The following is a 12,446-nucleotide window of genomic DNA, read 5'->3' as shown; positions in this document are numbered from 1 at the left end:
CTGTTCATTATCCATAAAGGTGTAATTACAGAAAGTAGTAGGTTAAATTACAATAACCTCAGTATACTTATTTTAGTTTTGTACAATATTTTTCAAGTCGTTCTGTCAAGAAAATATTCCTATAATAATTATATAATATTTCTGATATATATATATATTTGGTTTAAAGTTATACAGCTATACTTATATAATATTCTTAAAAATGTAGCCCACATAATGCAGTGGTGATACTCACATTCTTTACCTACATAAAACTAGTAATACCACGGAGGAAAAAAATAGTCGTGTTACATTTGAAAGTCTGTATGCACAGTTATACTGTATACTAAATGCACATATGTATTGGTAGTAAATTATACTTAACGTATAAAAGTAAAAGTACTTATTGTGCAGAAGGGTCCCTTCCACAGTGCTATACACACAGTGCATAACTATAATTACATTATTGATGCATTAAAGCGTAAGCAGTGTTTCAATGTTTAAAGTAATGATTTTAATTTTTCAGTGTATTTTTAACTGTTTTATATATACTGTGGGTAGCTTAATCTTTAGCAGTGAATCAAATTTTAGAATTTGATTGTGCCTCTAAAATGTAATAAAGTAGACGTATAAAGTTACATGAACTGAAAATACTCAAAAGTACCTCAGAATTGTTTGTAAGGACAGTGCTTGAGTAAAGGCACTTAGTTACTTTCTCCCACTGATGGAATGAACATTAAATTTGATTTTATTGTCTTAAAGTAACATAAACATGGCATACCAATCTAAATATTTACCTGTAATTAAACAGTAGTGCAATAAAAGTATACATTCTCTTCTAAAATTAAAAAATATGGGACACAGCCATACACAGACAAAAAATTTAAAAAATATATGATAACATAACTGTAGTATGTTATCATGTAAAAAACAAGATGCATTTTATCCTATAGCTGCAATGAAAGATTTATTAAATGTTACTGCATAAACCACCTGTTGATAATTTAAATGAATTGTTCCAGCATTATTCATTATTCCGTCAAAAGCACCCCTTTGCATTGTTTCCTGGATTTGTGGGATTACAGTATTATTGACTGCCATCTGGTGGCACTGTCACTGTAAGAGGGTGCAGATCTGCAATAAAGCTGAGGGCTTTTTGGAGAAAGTGGTAAAAATGCCAGTAGGTTTCTGAGATCACCTGGGAAAAGAAAAAGGTTTACATAATGTAGATAAGCTAATATAATATCCATTCAAATTAAGAGCACTTAAAGCTCTCCGAACTGAAACAGTTGGAGGTATTACACTTACATACCCTGTGTTTTACTTTGATTTCAGACACTCGCTTCCCGTAAGTCCCTGATCTCATTAGCATATAAAGTTGACCGTGGAGGTCTAACTCTACAGGGGGGATACAGCTGTGTTGTTGTTTTTGTTGTTGTTGCTGGCTGTGAGGCACAGAGCTCCAGATGCCATGTGACAAAAATCAGATGAGGATTCACTGTGCTGTAGACCTGAAAATTCAAGGTTGCCTCGAATGCAAGCTGGAGCCCTTATTGTAATACTTCATAGCTGCCAGTAGAGCGCAATGCTCGCACAACTCAAGTCAAAGTTAACATCAGTTTTATCAAGAAGGGATAGATGATACAAGGGAGTACAATGGACAATCCAGCACTGTTGTTATTATTACTGGTTGTATCTAATGTTGGAAATAAAGGTTATTCTCCTGATGCACTAAGTCTGTTCAGATATGATTATCAGCCAAATACTCAAGCTGTGATTTAAAACATAACACTGTTATCCTCCTGCTGGAAGAGATTAAAAAAAAAAACCTTTGTGCACTTTGGTGTGTTAGATGCTAATTTGGCTTGAAGTTACAAAACATAGCACCTTGTGTCAGCGCTGAATTAGCACAACACGCACAAATGAGCCTCCTATCTATGACTATGCAGCATCTTTATGCTATTTGATAACTGTGTCCCTTTTTTTCCTCACTGTGCTATCTTGAGGGTATACAGAGAGCAAAGTCAGAGAATTTTCGTTCCTGATAGGCTTCTGGTGCAGGGAGCCTCTTCAGCCCTAATAGAGAGTCTCTATTTCAGGATCTTCAATTAAGCCGCTCTGTTCAGCCTGCTGACTGGCTGCTGTGGAGAATCTGTGTCCTCAGAGTCTTTGTCCTGTGTCCTCGTCTTCCTTTTCCAAACAATTTACAGTGCAGTTTTCCTTTTACTTTGGTTTAGTCCTAAAAAAAAGAACAGTAGAGTCAAGAGATTTTCTCAGCATTGGCCTGTAAATCAGATTTGGGACACTTGTATTTTATTAGTAGTATTTCTACTTTTGCTCCTGTTCAGATGGCAATATTGTACTTTTTAACTTCACTACATTTATTTGACAGCTGTTATTTTGCCAGATTTTACATACAAAACATATAATCATCTTATAAATTGTTATGTTCTGTAGATTAAATTATCCAACAAGAATGTAAAACATTGAAAATTAGCTCCACCTCAACTAATTACAACTGGAAAATGCTAATTGCAGACTATAGTATAATATATCGTGGTATCACCCTCACAGGGATCCTCTCTCCGCACTATGAGTACTTGTACTTTTGATACATTGAGTACGATAATCACTTGCTTATTTGAGATGACAGGTTGCTACTTTTACTTAAGTAAAGGATATGAATTCTTCCTCCAGCACTGGGTAAATATCACTGTGTTCCTCTGTATTTCCTTTTTCTTTTTTGTGTATTTCTCAGATTGTTAACGCTGATAACAAAACAAGGTAATCCTGCAGTCCTACAAATCATCCACAAAAGAAAGACCTACAGGTCAAAATTTTGTTGTGTCAGCACCATTTTGTTTTTTTTTTTGTACTTTTTCTCTTTAATCCTCCTCCACATTCTCTTTCTTATCTCTACTGACATTATCGCTGACTGGGGTGTTTTTGTTGAGTCCGTAGCTTATTTTTCCAGAGGTGTCCTCGCTGTCAATGAGTTTCTGAATTTAAGTCTAAACAGAACATTGACATTTAGCTCAGCACAGACAGAACATCATGAAAAAAGTACATTTAGACTTTCCAAATAGCTGCTTGAATGATAAGGAAGATTTCCACTAAAGGTTATGGTGTGCTCAGATAGGGTCTCTTCAGCTGTGTGAAAGCTGTTTCAGGTTCCATCAGAAGAAAATGTTTTTAAAGTTCCCTCCAAACTGCAAAAATAAATAAATAAACACATAAAAACATATTTAACCCCCAACATCTGGGGCCCAAATCAAGAATATACTACAAAACTGCAATCTCTCTTACTTCTGTAGTATCATTCCCTGCTTAAGTGAAAGTTCTGGTATTCAAAATGAATATTTCATCTCCATTTCACACCTGGCGCTCCATCGTAGATGCCAGACATAATGTGGAGATGAGACACCATGGTGGCACAGACATGATCAGAGGAGGGGTGGAGAGAGGGAGCGGTAAATATAGCATCAGAGTCTTGGCGGGAGCCGACGACAATCTAGGACCTAATCTGAAGCAGTTATCAGCATCTGTTGCCTGGCACCCAGTTCTATGGAGGTTTTAGTTATTCATCTATTGCTCCATATCTGTCACTTTTTTTGCATCTGATTCCTCCGTATAGAGGATGCGTTCAAGAGTGTGGGAGGATGTAGCCTTTCAATACCCCCCAGTGAGTCAGTGCTCAGCTCACCTGATTGCATGTGGAGCTGTGGAAGAGGTTAAGGTTGGGAAATTGATTTGTTTTGCCAGTGGCCATGTTAAATGTAAATTGCCTGAGTACCTGACCTTGAAGCAGTCCTGATTAATCATTTGCATACCTCCAGAGGGGTAAAGTGTCTTCAAGCAGTAGACTGTGTCACTGTTACCAGTGTATTTGTTTTCTAATCATGTGGCAGAAGCTGGATGTAAAATTTAATATCTAACAACTACTTTGTTATGCATGTATTCACTGTATATGCAGGCAGGTTGCTTACTTACAATGCTTTGATGGAAAGCTTTGGTTGAACTCTGAAAACTGTGCAAAACTAAACAAGTATTCCCTGTTCTTTCAGCAATTCAAGTGACTTCAGTCACTAAAAGATGGACATGATCTCTGGAAGGATTAACTGAAAAAGACATAATCAATCTAATTTATGAGGGAGACAACAAGAAGTTGCAGAGCTTAGACAAACTACAGCCCGCTTGGGTATGAGCTGACAAAGCTGGAGACTATCACAAATCACAGGCTTACAAGAGAGCAGAGAGGAATGGAGGTTTGGCTTGTTTAGATGTGATTTATCAGCATCTTGGGTGACATCTCAACCAACTTTTTGACAAAAGTCTTTTCTCCCCAACTGGACAAACCAACCCCATCAATTTGGACATCCACTTCAGTCTTTGTTATCAAGGCACATGAGTTATAAACCAAGAGTATGCTGATCAGCATGGGGCTGGGAAAGTTTTATGACCCTGTCTGAGCTGAGTACACCCCTGCTCATTTTCCTGAAGGTGAGCTGTTTTTGTAAACTACAGGGAGAAATACATCGGCTGAGTTTGACGGCTTCGAGTCACTGTGGGACCAACAAAGTTTGATTTAAAGTGTCATTACAGCAAGAAATGATTGCCATCTTAAATTCAAATACTCTTCAACCTAAGAAGCTTGGAAACCTTGAAATGTGACTTATTGAGTCCTTCATGTCATGTATACAAAAACTTAAAAGGAGTATTGCTTTCCTTGAGTTAAACCAAGTTCAATGTTTAATTTCAATACTTGACCCAATCTCTTTCTCACTCAAAAAAAAGGCAGAACTTAGTGGCATTAAAAGAAGAATATTTTCTTCTCTGTATCAGAAAAATATAACATGACCAATATCATGCATGCAGAAAATTGACCAAATATTGTCAGTTATCTATAAGCCATAAACATAAAAGGGCAATATGACAGTGTGAAGATATCATGTCTTTCCTGCTTCCACATGATACTCAAAGTGCTATCTAAAAACTGCTATTTGAATAAATAATGGCACAATACAGAACACACATATCTCTGTTGGAAGAGGCGGCCTGTTTATCTAGGCAACCATCCAGGCTAAAAGCACCAGATAGCAAAATTATGAATGGTAATTTAATCACATAATGGCTCCTACACTCTCCAAAAGTCTAATTCCTTGTGTCTGCTCCTCTGTAACAAGTATGCAGTGTGAATTTTAATGACGGGTATTGAGGACAATTGTTTTATTCCATTTTAGACAACTCTGTTCGTGAGTGATGGAAAATGATCTTCCAACAGATTCAATATAATAACTCAAAGGAGAGCGCATGGATATGCATGCCAGATATGAACACTGTTGTAAAATTGAGTTAGATTATCTACTTCATAAGAAATATCTAAGCTATAAGAACTCAAGGGTGGCTCTTTATCATTGCCAGTCTCACTTTCCAGTGCACATTTATGAATTTATCTGCAGAGACAGAGCATTTGAGGAGACAGTTGATAAGATTTTGCTGATTTTTAAAGTGTTATTAAGCCTTATAAAATGAATGACACGTTCCACCACAAGTGACTTTTTTAAAAGTGTTACTATTGGTATTTCTTGAGTCTGTGCAGTATTTGTTGTTGATTTAAAGCTTAATAAGAAATTGTGAGACTAATAACTCAGCAACTGTCTGTACTGAAATGCAAAATGAACCTTGATATTCCACCCCATCGCCAAGCAGCAGTATTGCACAGTCCTGCAAAACCTAGGATTATGTCCACCAAGTGCAAACATTTTTAAATTCTCTCTTTTCTACAAGATCCCACACAGGGCATGGTTAAGCACAAAAGTTAATGGTCTGTAATGGCAGACGCGCTTCAGTCTCCTGCATGAAATTTGGACGTGTTACACACCTACCCACTACCCTGACTTCCACAACCTCACTTGACTGGAAATATTTTTTAAACAACTTGGCCTTGATTTCAGTCAGTGATAGACAAAATCAGTCTTCTCATTTCCACTGACCATTGAACATCGACAAAAGTCAGCATCCTTACCGCCCATGTGGGCGACATGACAAGAATCAACAATGTTCTTGTACTGTGTGTACAGCTAGTAACGTATATATTATACTACATGTAATATAGTTACTTTAACACCTGGATCAGCAGATACTGATTTTGTTGATTCATATAGTTTACAGGAGAAACTTTTTAAACAGGATGTCCTCTTGAATGTGTATGTTTATCTCCCTGGTGAACATAAAATACAGTCAGTAGTCTTATTTGCTTTCCCTCTCACCGATTTTGGCTGTAACTAATCAATTGTCAAAGGATGGATTGCTTTTTGAGCAGGTGGAAGTATCCCACAGAACAAAGCGTGGCAGGGTGTTATTCAGCTGGTGCGGTTCTGAAAGCCAGGCACTTTTTACTTTTATGTTGAAATGGTGGCACTATCGATTCACAGACACAAATGGTGAGGGGTTTTCAAAGCATCTCTCTACCCCCCTCTGTATCAAAGATCTGTTTGAGGGGATTTGTGGGTGTATTCCTGTAAGAAAATCAAAATCTGAGCAAATACTCCAAGAAATCAATGAATGATGTGAGCGATTTTTTTTTTCTAGTAAATGTTTAGACGAAGATGAGCAGCGGGTAGCACACACTGTCTGAATAGAAGACAATGATTTTATGAGATGGAACAATGTCAGCATTTCCAATTGAAGTAAGTTTGTTATATCAGTTTCATGGCAAGATGTTTTGAACTCATCAAAGTCTGTGTGCTTAACACAATCAAGATGATCTGTATCTGGACTCGAGTAAACACCATATGACTTTGCAGGTGAGTAAAGTAATTCTCTCTTTGATGTGAAATAGCAGGCTGTGACTGCTCATATGGTGCAGTGTTTACCTCCAGCTTTGTCATTATCACTCGCCAGACAGATTGATTTAAAGGCCCAATCAGAGCAGTTGAAGTAGATTGTTTGTTTATATGTCTCTCTTTCTTTGGGTATTCTTTGAGCAGTGTCCTCTTTCAGTCTCTGAAATAGGCCACAATTTCTTACTATGGCGAAGATCCTTAGCATAACCACCATATTCAGTCATTTTCATAAGTGAAAAAAAGAACATTGGAAACTCTGGAGATGACAGACAAATTGTAGAGTGCAGCATTTGGAACAGCTATGAAAAGAAACTCAAAGAGAGGGAGGAAAAGTTTTTTGTAGCAGATTTGAACAGAGTTAAAATGAATTCAAGCATCACAGCAGAGGAGAAGTTAGATGAAGCTTTAAAAAAAAAAAAAAAAACAGTTTTAAACAGCTATGCCGGATGTAGGTATTTAGATAAGGTATTTCACCCATATCACACACATACCATGCCAGGGAGGAAATTGGGCACAGCCAAAAAGGTCTGGATTCCATTGCCCAAAAATTTTAAGTACTCGGTCATACTTCACTCTAATCTAATTGAGTTGGAAATTAAAGCCCCAGAATAAGGTTAGTGACAGAGCTTTTATAAATGAGGTATAATAATAGCCAAAGAAAATTGGATGTAACGATATCATCAAGTCAGTTTTAGGATTACCAAGTTGTGTGGAAGGTAGAATACCCCTAGACGTTGAAAGTGTGTATAGTATTTTTTGTGGGGAAATGACTTATCATATGGATGGAAGTTGCACAATATAATGAAACAGAGTGCATTTGAGGCACATGTACTGTACCTACACTTAAAGGAAAAGAATTTACTGGCTATAAAGAGTAAAAGCACATAAATGTCAGAACATTTCAATCTTCTTTAGCGTTAATGCTGCGAGTCTTTGACAGAATAAAGTCTTAAATAGTCCGCTGAATAAATTACTTCACTGATGACAGGAACGTAACACCTCGTGCTACGTGTTGAAAAGACGATTATGTACGAAACCCTCGCTGCCTTCATCAAAGTAACAGATTTAAATTGTTTCTGTTTGACTTTTATAGCCCAACAGGTTCAAAGAATGCATGTGGCTTTCAAGCTAAAATTAACTTTGTCCATGAAAATACCATCTAAATGTCATCACAACATCATACCTTACATCTCTTTGTGCGTGAACAACCGCTGACCCATGGCTGATTGGGAACAGTGTTCACACTCTAGTACCTACTGTACCAGTTTCATTCTTTCTTTCTTTTTTGTGTTCTTTCATTTTTGTGCCACTCAATCTCCTTCCCACACACACTTTGGTGTTTTGAACTCAGCATCCCAGACCTTGCAAAATGAAGTTTGTTTCTGAAACATCAGAACGTCTGCTACTTGAAAAAGTCCAGATTTGTATGTTTTTGTGCACAATACTTTCTATGCTATCATCAATTCTAGCGGACCCCAGAATCTAATATTAGGGCTACAATCAACAATTATTTCCAGTTTTGATTAATTTGTTGATTATTTTGTAGATTAATAAATAAATAAGGATTTAGTCTATAAATTGTCCAGAGACACTGAAAAAGGTCAACTGAAACTTTACAGAGCTCAAGATAACATCTAAATTAAATTTAAATTAAACAAATATTCATGGTGCCCAGAGGATGAGTTGTAATTATTGCTGATCTCCTACCTTTAAGTCTGGCACCACCAGAAGGTGAAAGTCACTTATCCAATGAAATATTTGAGCATCTACTTGATGGACTGGCACCAAATTTTGTACAGACATTCATGTTTCCAAATGATGAATCCTGCGGATTCTGGTGATCTCCTCCTCTTTTCCTCTATTGCCACCATGAGGTTGATGTTTTTTGGGGAGTTTTGAAGGGAAAGTTTCTAACTTTTGGATGGTCACAAATGCTGAGGACATACATACAGGTGTCCCAAAGAATGAACAATAGTAACTTTAGTGTCATGTGACTCTTCATTGTTTATGATCACGTCATTTTTTTCAGTACTTTTATGACCAAATTAAAACTGACGTTCTGCTAATTAGCAAGTACTGACAAACGTATAGTGTACATGATAAACACCCACTAAACAAACGCATGTTAGCATTATCACTGTGAGCATGCTAGCATGCTGATGTTAGCATTTAGCTCAAAGCACCACTGTGCCTGCATTGAGGCTCACAGAGTTGCCCGCATTTGCTGTAGATTCTTAGTCCTGATGCTTATTAAGTGATTTAAATGATTAATTGATTTTCAAAATGGTTTGCCAATTAATTTTCTGTCAGTCAACTTAATCAATTAATTCACTCCTTGTTTCAGTAGTATATAATTTTTTGGAATATTATTGTGAATTTCCTCAAGCTTGTTGTTCAGCCTGCCTCCCTCCTAGGACAATCTAGTGGCTGTCTTATGTCTTCTTTGTGCTTTGATGTCTCTGAGAAAACTGCATTGCACATAATGATGTAAACCATTATACAGTAACTAGGTCAAGGGAGGAGAGACGCAGTTGGGCTTTTACATCCTCAAATTTCACCTCCATTTTTCCAGTTTTTACTGAAATTTCAGCAGTTCAAGTCCAGTGAATAACCTTAAATAGTGCAAAGGTAAGCGTAAACTGCTCAAGGTAAAAACAAAAAAAGATTAGCTCAACAAAAACTGAAAAGTCATGTAAATTTCATAGAAAACAGGGCTTACAGCTGTAACTTACAGCTTTCCCTGTACGTGTGTGTGGGTGTCACTTGTATGCAAGGATATACATGTGAGCATAAATAATGTAAGGATAAAAAACAAAAACAAATTTAAAAAAAAAGACGTGATGTTCCCACATCAGATCCAATCTAATGTGAAAGGACGAAGTCTGTCTCATTTGGACCCATTGGGGCTGATGATCCAGGTCTTCTATAATTGAAAATATTCATTACTGTATGTAATTTATTACTTTGTCATAAATCAGTCTTGGAGTCCTTGGACCATTCACAGTGCTCATTAGAGTTTTAATTAAAACACTGAACTATGATAACAATGCTACTTTCTGAAGGGCAATGAAATATAATGGCAAAAGTTATACCTACTACAGTACAAGGTATCACCATGTTGTAAAACAAAGTACAACACTTAAGGGCCTCTTCACTGACACATTTGTGTTGTGTGCATCTTCATACATTTAATCACATCTTTTTTGCAGACTTGACTTTGTCCTCCAAGTGATGCAACTGAGTCATTCAAAGCTCTATGTAATATTAGAGCTTATTCACATTCAGACACCAGCATGGAGTAAGGCTGCTACTACTTCTCAGCCTGACCCTTTAACAGTGCTGTATGATTTCAGGGACAGGGTCAATACAAGTAAGGTATCAATTATATGGGATTTTTAGGAGTAATTTTCAGTTTGTTGGCTTGGCACAAGTAAGTCAAGCTATTTGCTGTAGTTTATATGTGCTGTCAACAGCAATAAGTAATTTTTTTCTAGATACTTTTAAAAGCCTCAACTACAACTTCTACAACTATCTTTATGATGTGCAAGGGCACATCATCTAATTCTGTTTTCACTTGCACTCTGACAACGTGGTTGCATTCACCAAAGGGAATGAACCAACTACGTAGCAGATCTGAGGTGGCCTCAGGGGTGGCCAATGAGATTTCAGGGGTGCCCCCTCTTGGCAATGCTACTGCTTTAATGCATTTCGGATGCGTCATGTGATGTTTGTGGAGCATGCAGTATCGGTCCGATCTTGGAAAAACACTCCAGTGTCCCGCAGAGTGGCTGAACAACTGCAAAGTCCTGAGGTGCTTGTGCAAAGTTGACAAACTCATAACCAATCTAGATTACTTAAAGACACGAGCGTCTCTCAACGTCTCAAACCCAAACCAAAATGTTTCCATGAAAGTGTGCTTTCAAGTAAAGGAGAGCTTCTCTTGGAATTTTGTGGTATCTTATTAATTCAGAGAAACAATTTTCATGCAAACTTACGAATAATTCTGAGATAATAGTCTTGTTAATTTAGAAAAAACTTTCTACTCGAGAGAATGCGTGAGGCTACTCCTCCGTAGTTTCTGTATGCTGTGTACACTTTATCCATTAAAGTCTAAAGTAGAAAATGTACCAGTAAATAAGTGAATGGTTTAAACAAACAACTTTGCGAGAATCATTTACATCCACATTAGAGTGCTGGAACATCTCTGTTTTAATGTATAATTGGTTGAATACCTCATAACTTTAACACACCTGCTTTTTCTGGATCCCTGTGCTGGTGACAAATGCCATTCAAAACTCTGCAATAAAGTTTTCTGTTCATCATTTCAGGGAGACATATGGCTGTGTGTATATATGTATGCTAATTTCTCGTACTCCCCCACTGATTTGAATGAATTTTGTGTGCTGTTGGCTGTTAAGAATTTCACATTGGATTTTGTGTGGTGTTGGTTTGCTCTGCTTCTCAAAGGTTAAGAGGTTCCCAGAGTCAAAACCGTTTCTCTGTAAGTGGTGTGCTTTATTTTACACAACAGCCAGCCTGATGATGCTTGTCAACTCTGAAGTCAGTCCATCATTTGTCTCTGTTTTTGTATGTTTTCTCTGCAACAGGATTTACATGTGTGTTACTCTGTAGCGTGATTTGTATTTTGGATAATGAAGGCTGGGCTTGGATCTTTTATAAGTGAGCCATGGCTACTCACTCAAGCATAATCAATGCCACTGGCTTTCATCTGAACTCATTTATCCACACCCACACTGTATCTTTGGGTCTATAGTCTGTCAGACTGATGGCCGGGCTTCCTTTTCACTCTTTAAGATACACACTTATGATTTTTCAGACTCACAGTGATTCAGACTCCACCGTCCTTCTATTAGCTCTTTCCTTTTGTTATTTTTTTGCAGCTCCCTCAGGCCCAATGCTTTTCCAGCCGTTCATGTTCTGTAATTGTTGAGAGGACACCTGTGGCCCATGTCCAACTCATTACCTTTACTTCCTTTCCTTGACTTCCACATCCCCATCTCTTTCTCGCTACCAAGCTTTTATCTATCTTTTTGTTTATTAAGGTTTTTCTCCATAGGATGGTTGAAATGGGATGCATTGCATTCTCTAATTTAACAATAAAGTGACACACGCTTGCATTTCACATTGAATTTCTACTCTATCTACCTTGAACATCAGCATTATAGCATTTGTAACTGATGAATGGGTAATAGATAATAGCTGCAGACTGATTCTTCCCAGATAAAGAACAACATCAAACCTTTCATATTTACAGCAGTCCTGCTCATGATAAATATTCAATAGACTGGGGCTTAGCAGAAAGATTACAGGATAGTGAATCATTTGCAATCATCATGGGTCACGTAGTGGGGGCTGTTTTTATATATAAGACATGTAATGAGAGATGATGCAGAGTGAATTATGGAACTATATGTTGTTTTTGGTTTTCAGCTTGGCATGTAAAGGCATTCTGAATAATGTGAGATGGGTTAGTTTAGTAAAGAAAAAAAAGTGGTTTACTGTAATGTTAAAAGCAGCTTCGCTATCACCCCTAGAGGCTACAGTGTTATCATTGATTCAGTGAATGAGTAAATTAATTATCATGAGAAACAAACACTGTTG

The sequence above is a fragment of the Toxotes jaculatrix genome, chromosome 3 (assembly GCF_017976425.1).
Source record: "Toxotes jaculatrix isolate fToxJac2 chromosome 3, fToxJac2.pri, whole genome shotgun sequence".
Lineage (NCBI taxonomy): Eukaryota > Metazoa > Chordata > Actinopteri > Toxotidae > Toxotes > Toxotes jaculatrix.
The sequence above is the reverse complement of the archived record's forward strand: the minus strand, read 5'-3'. Positions refer to the sequence as shown.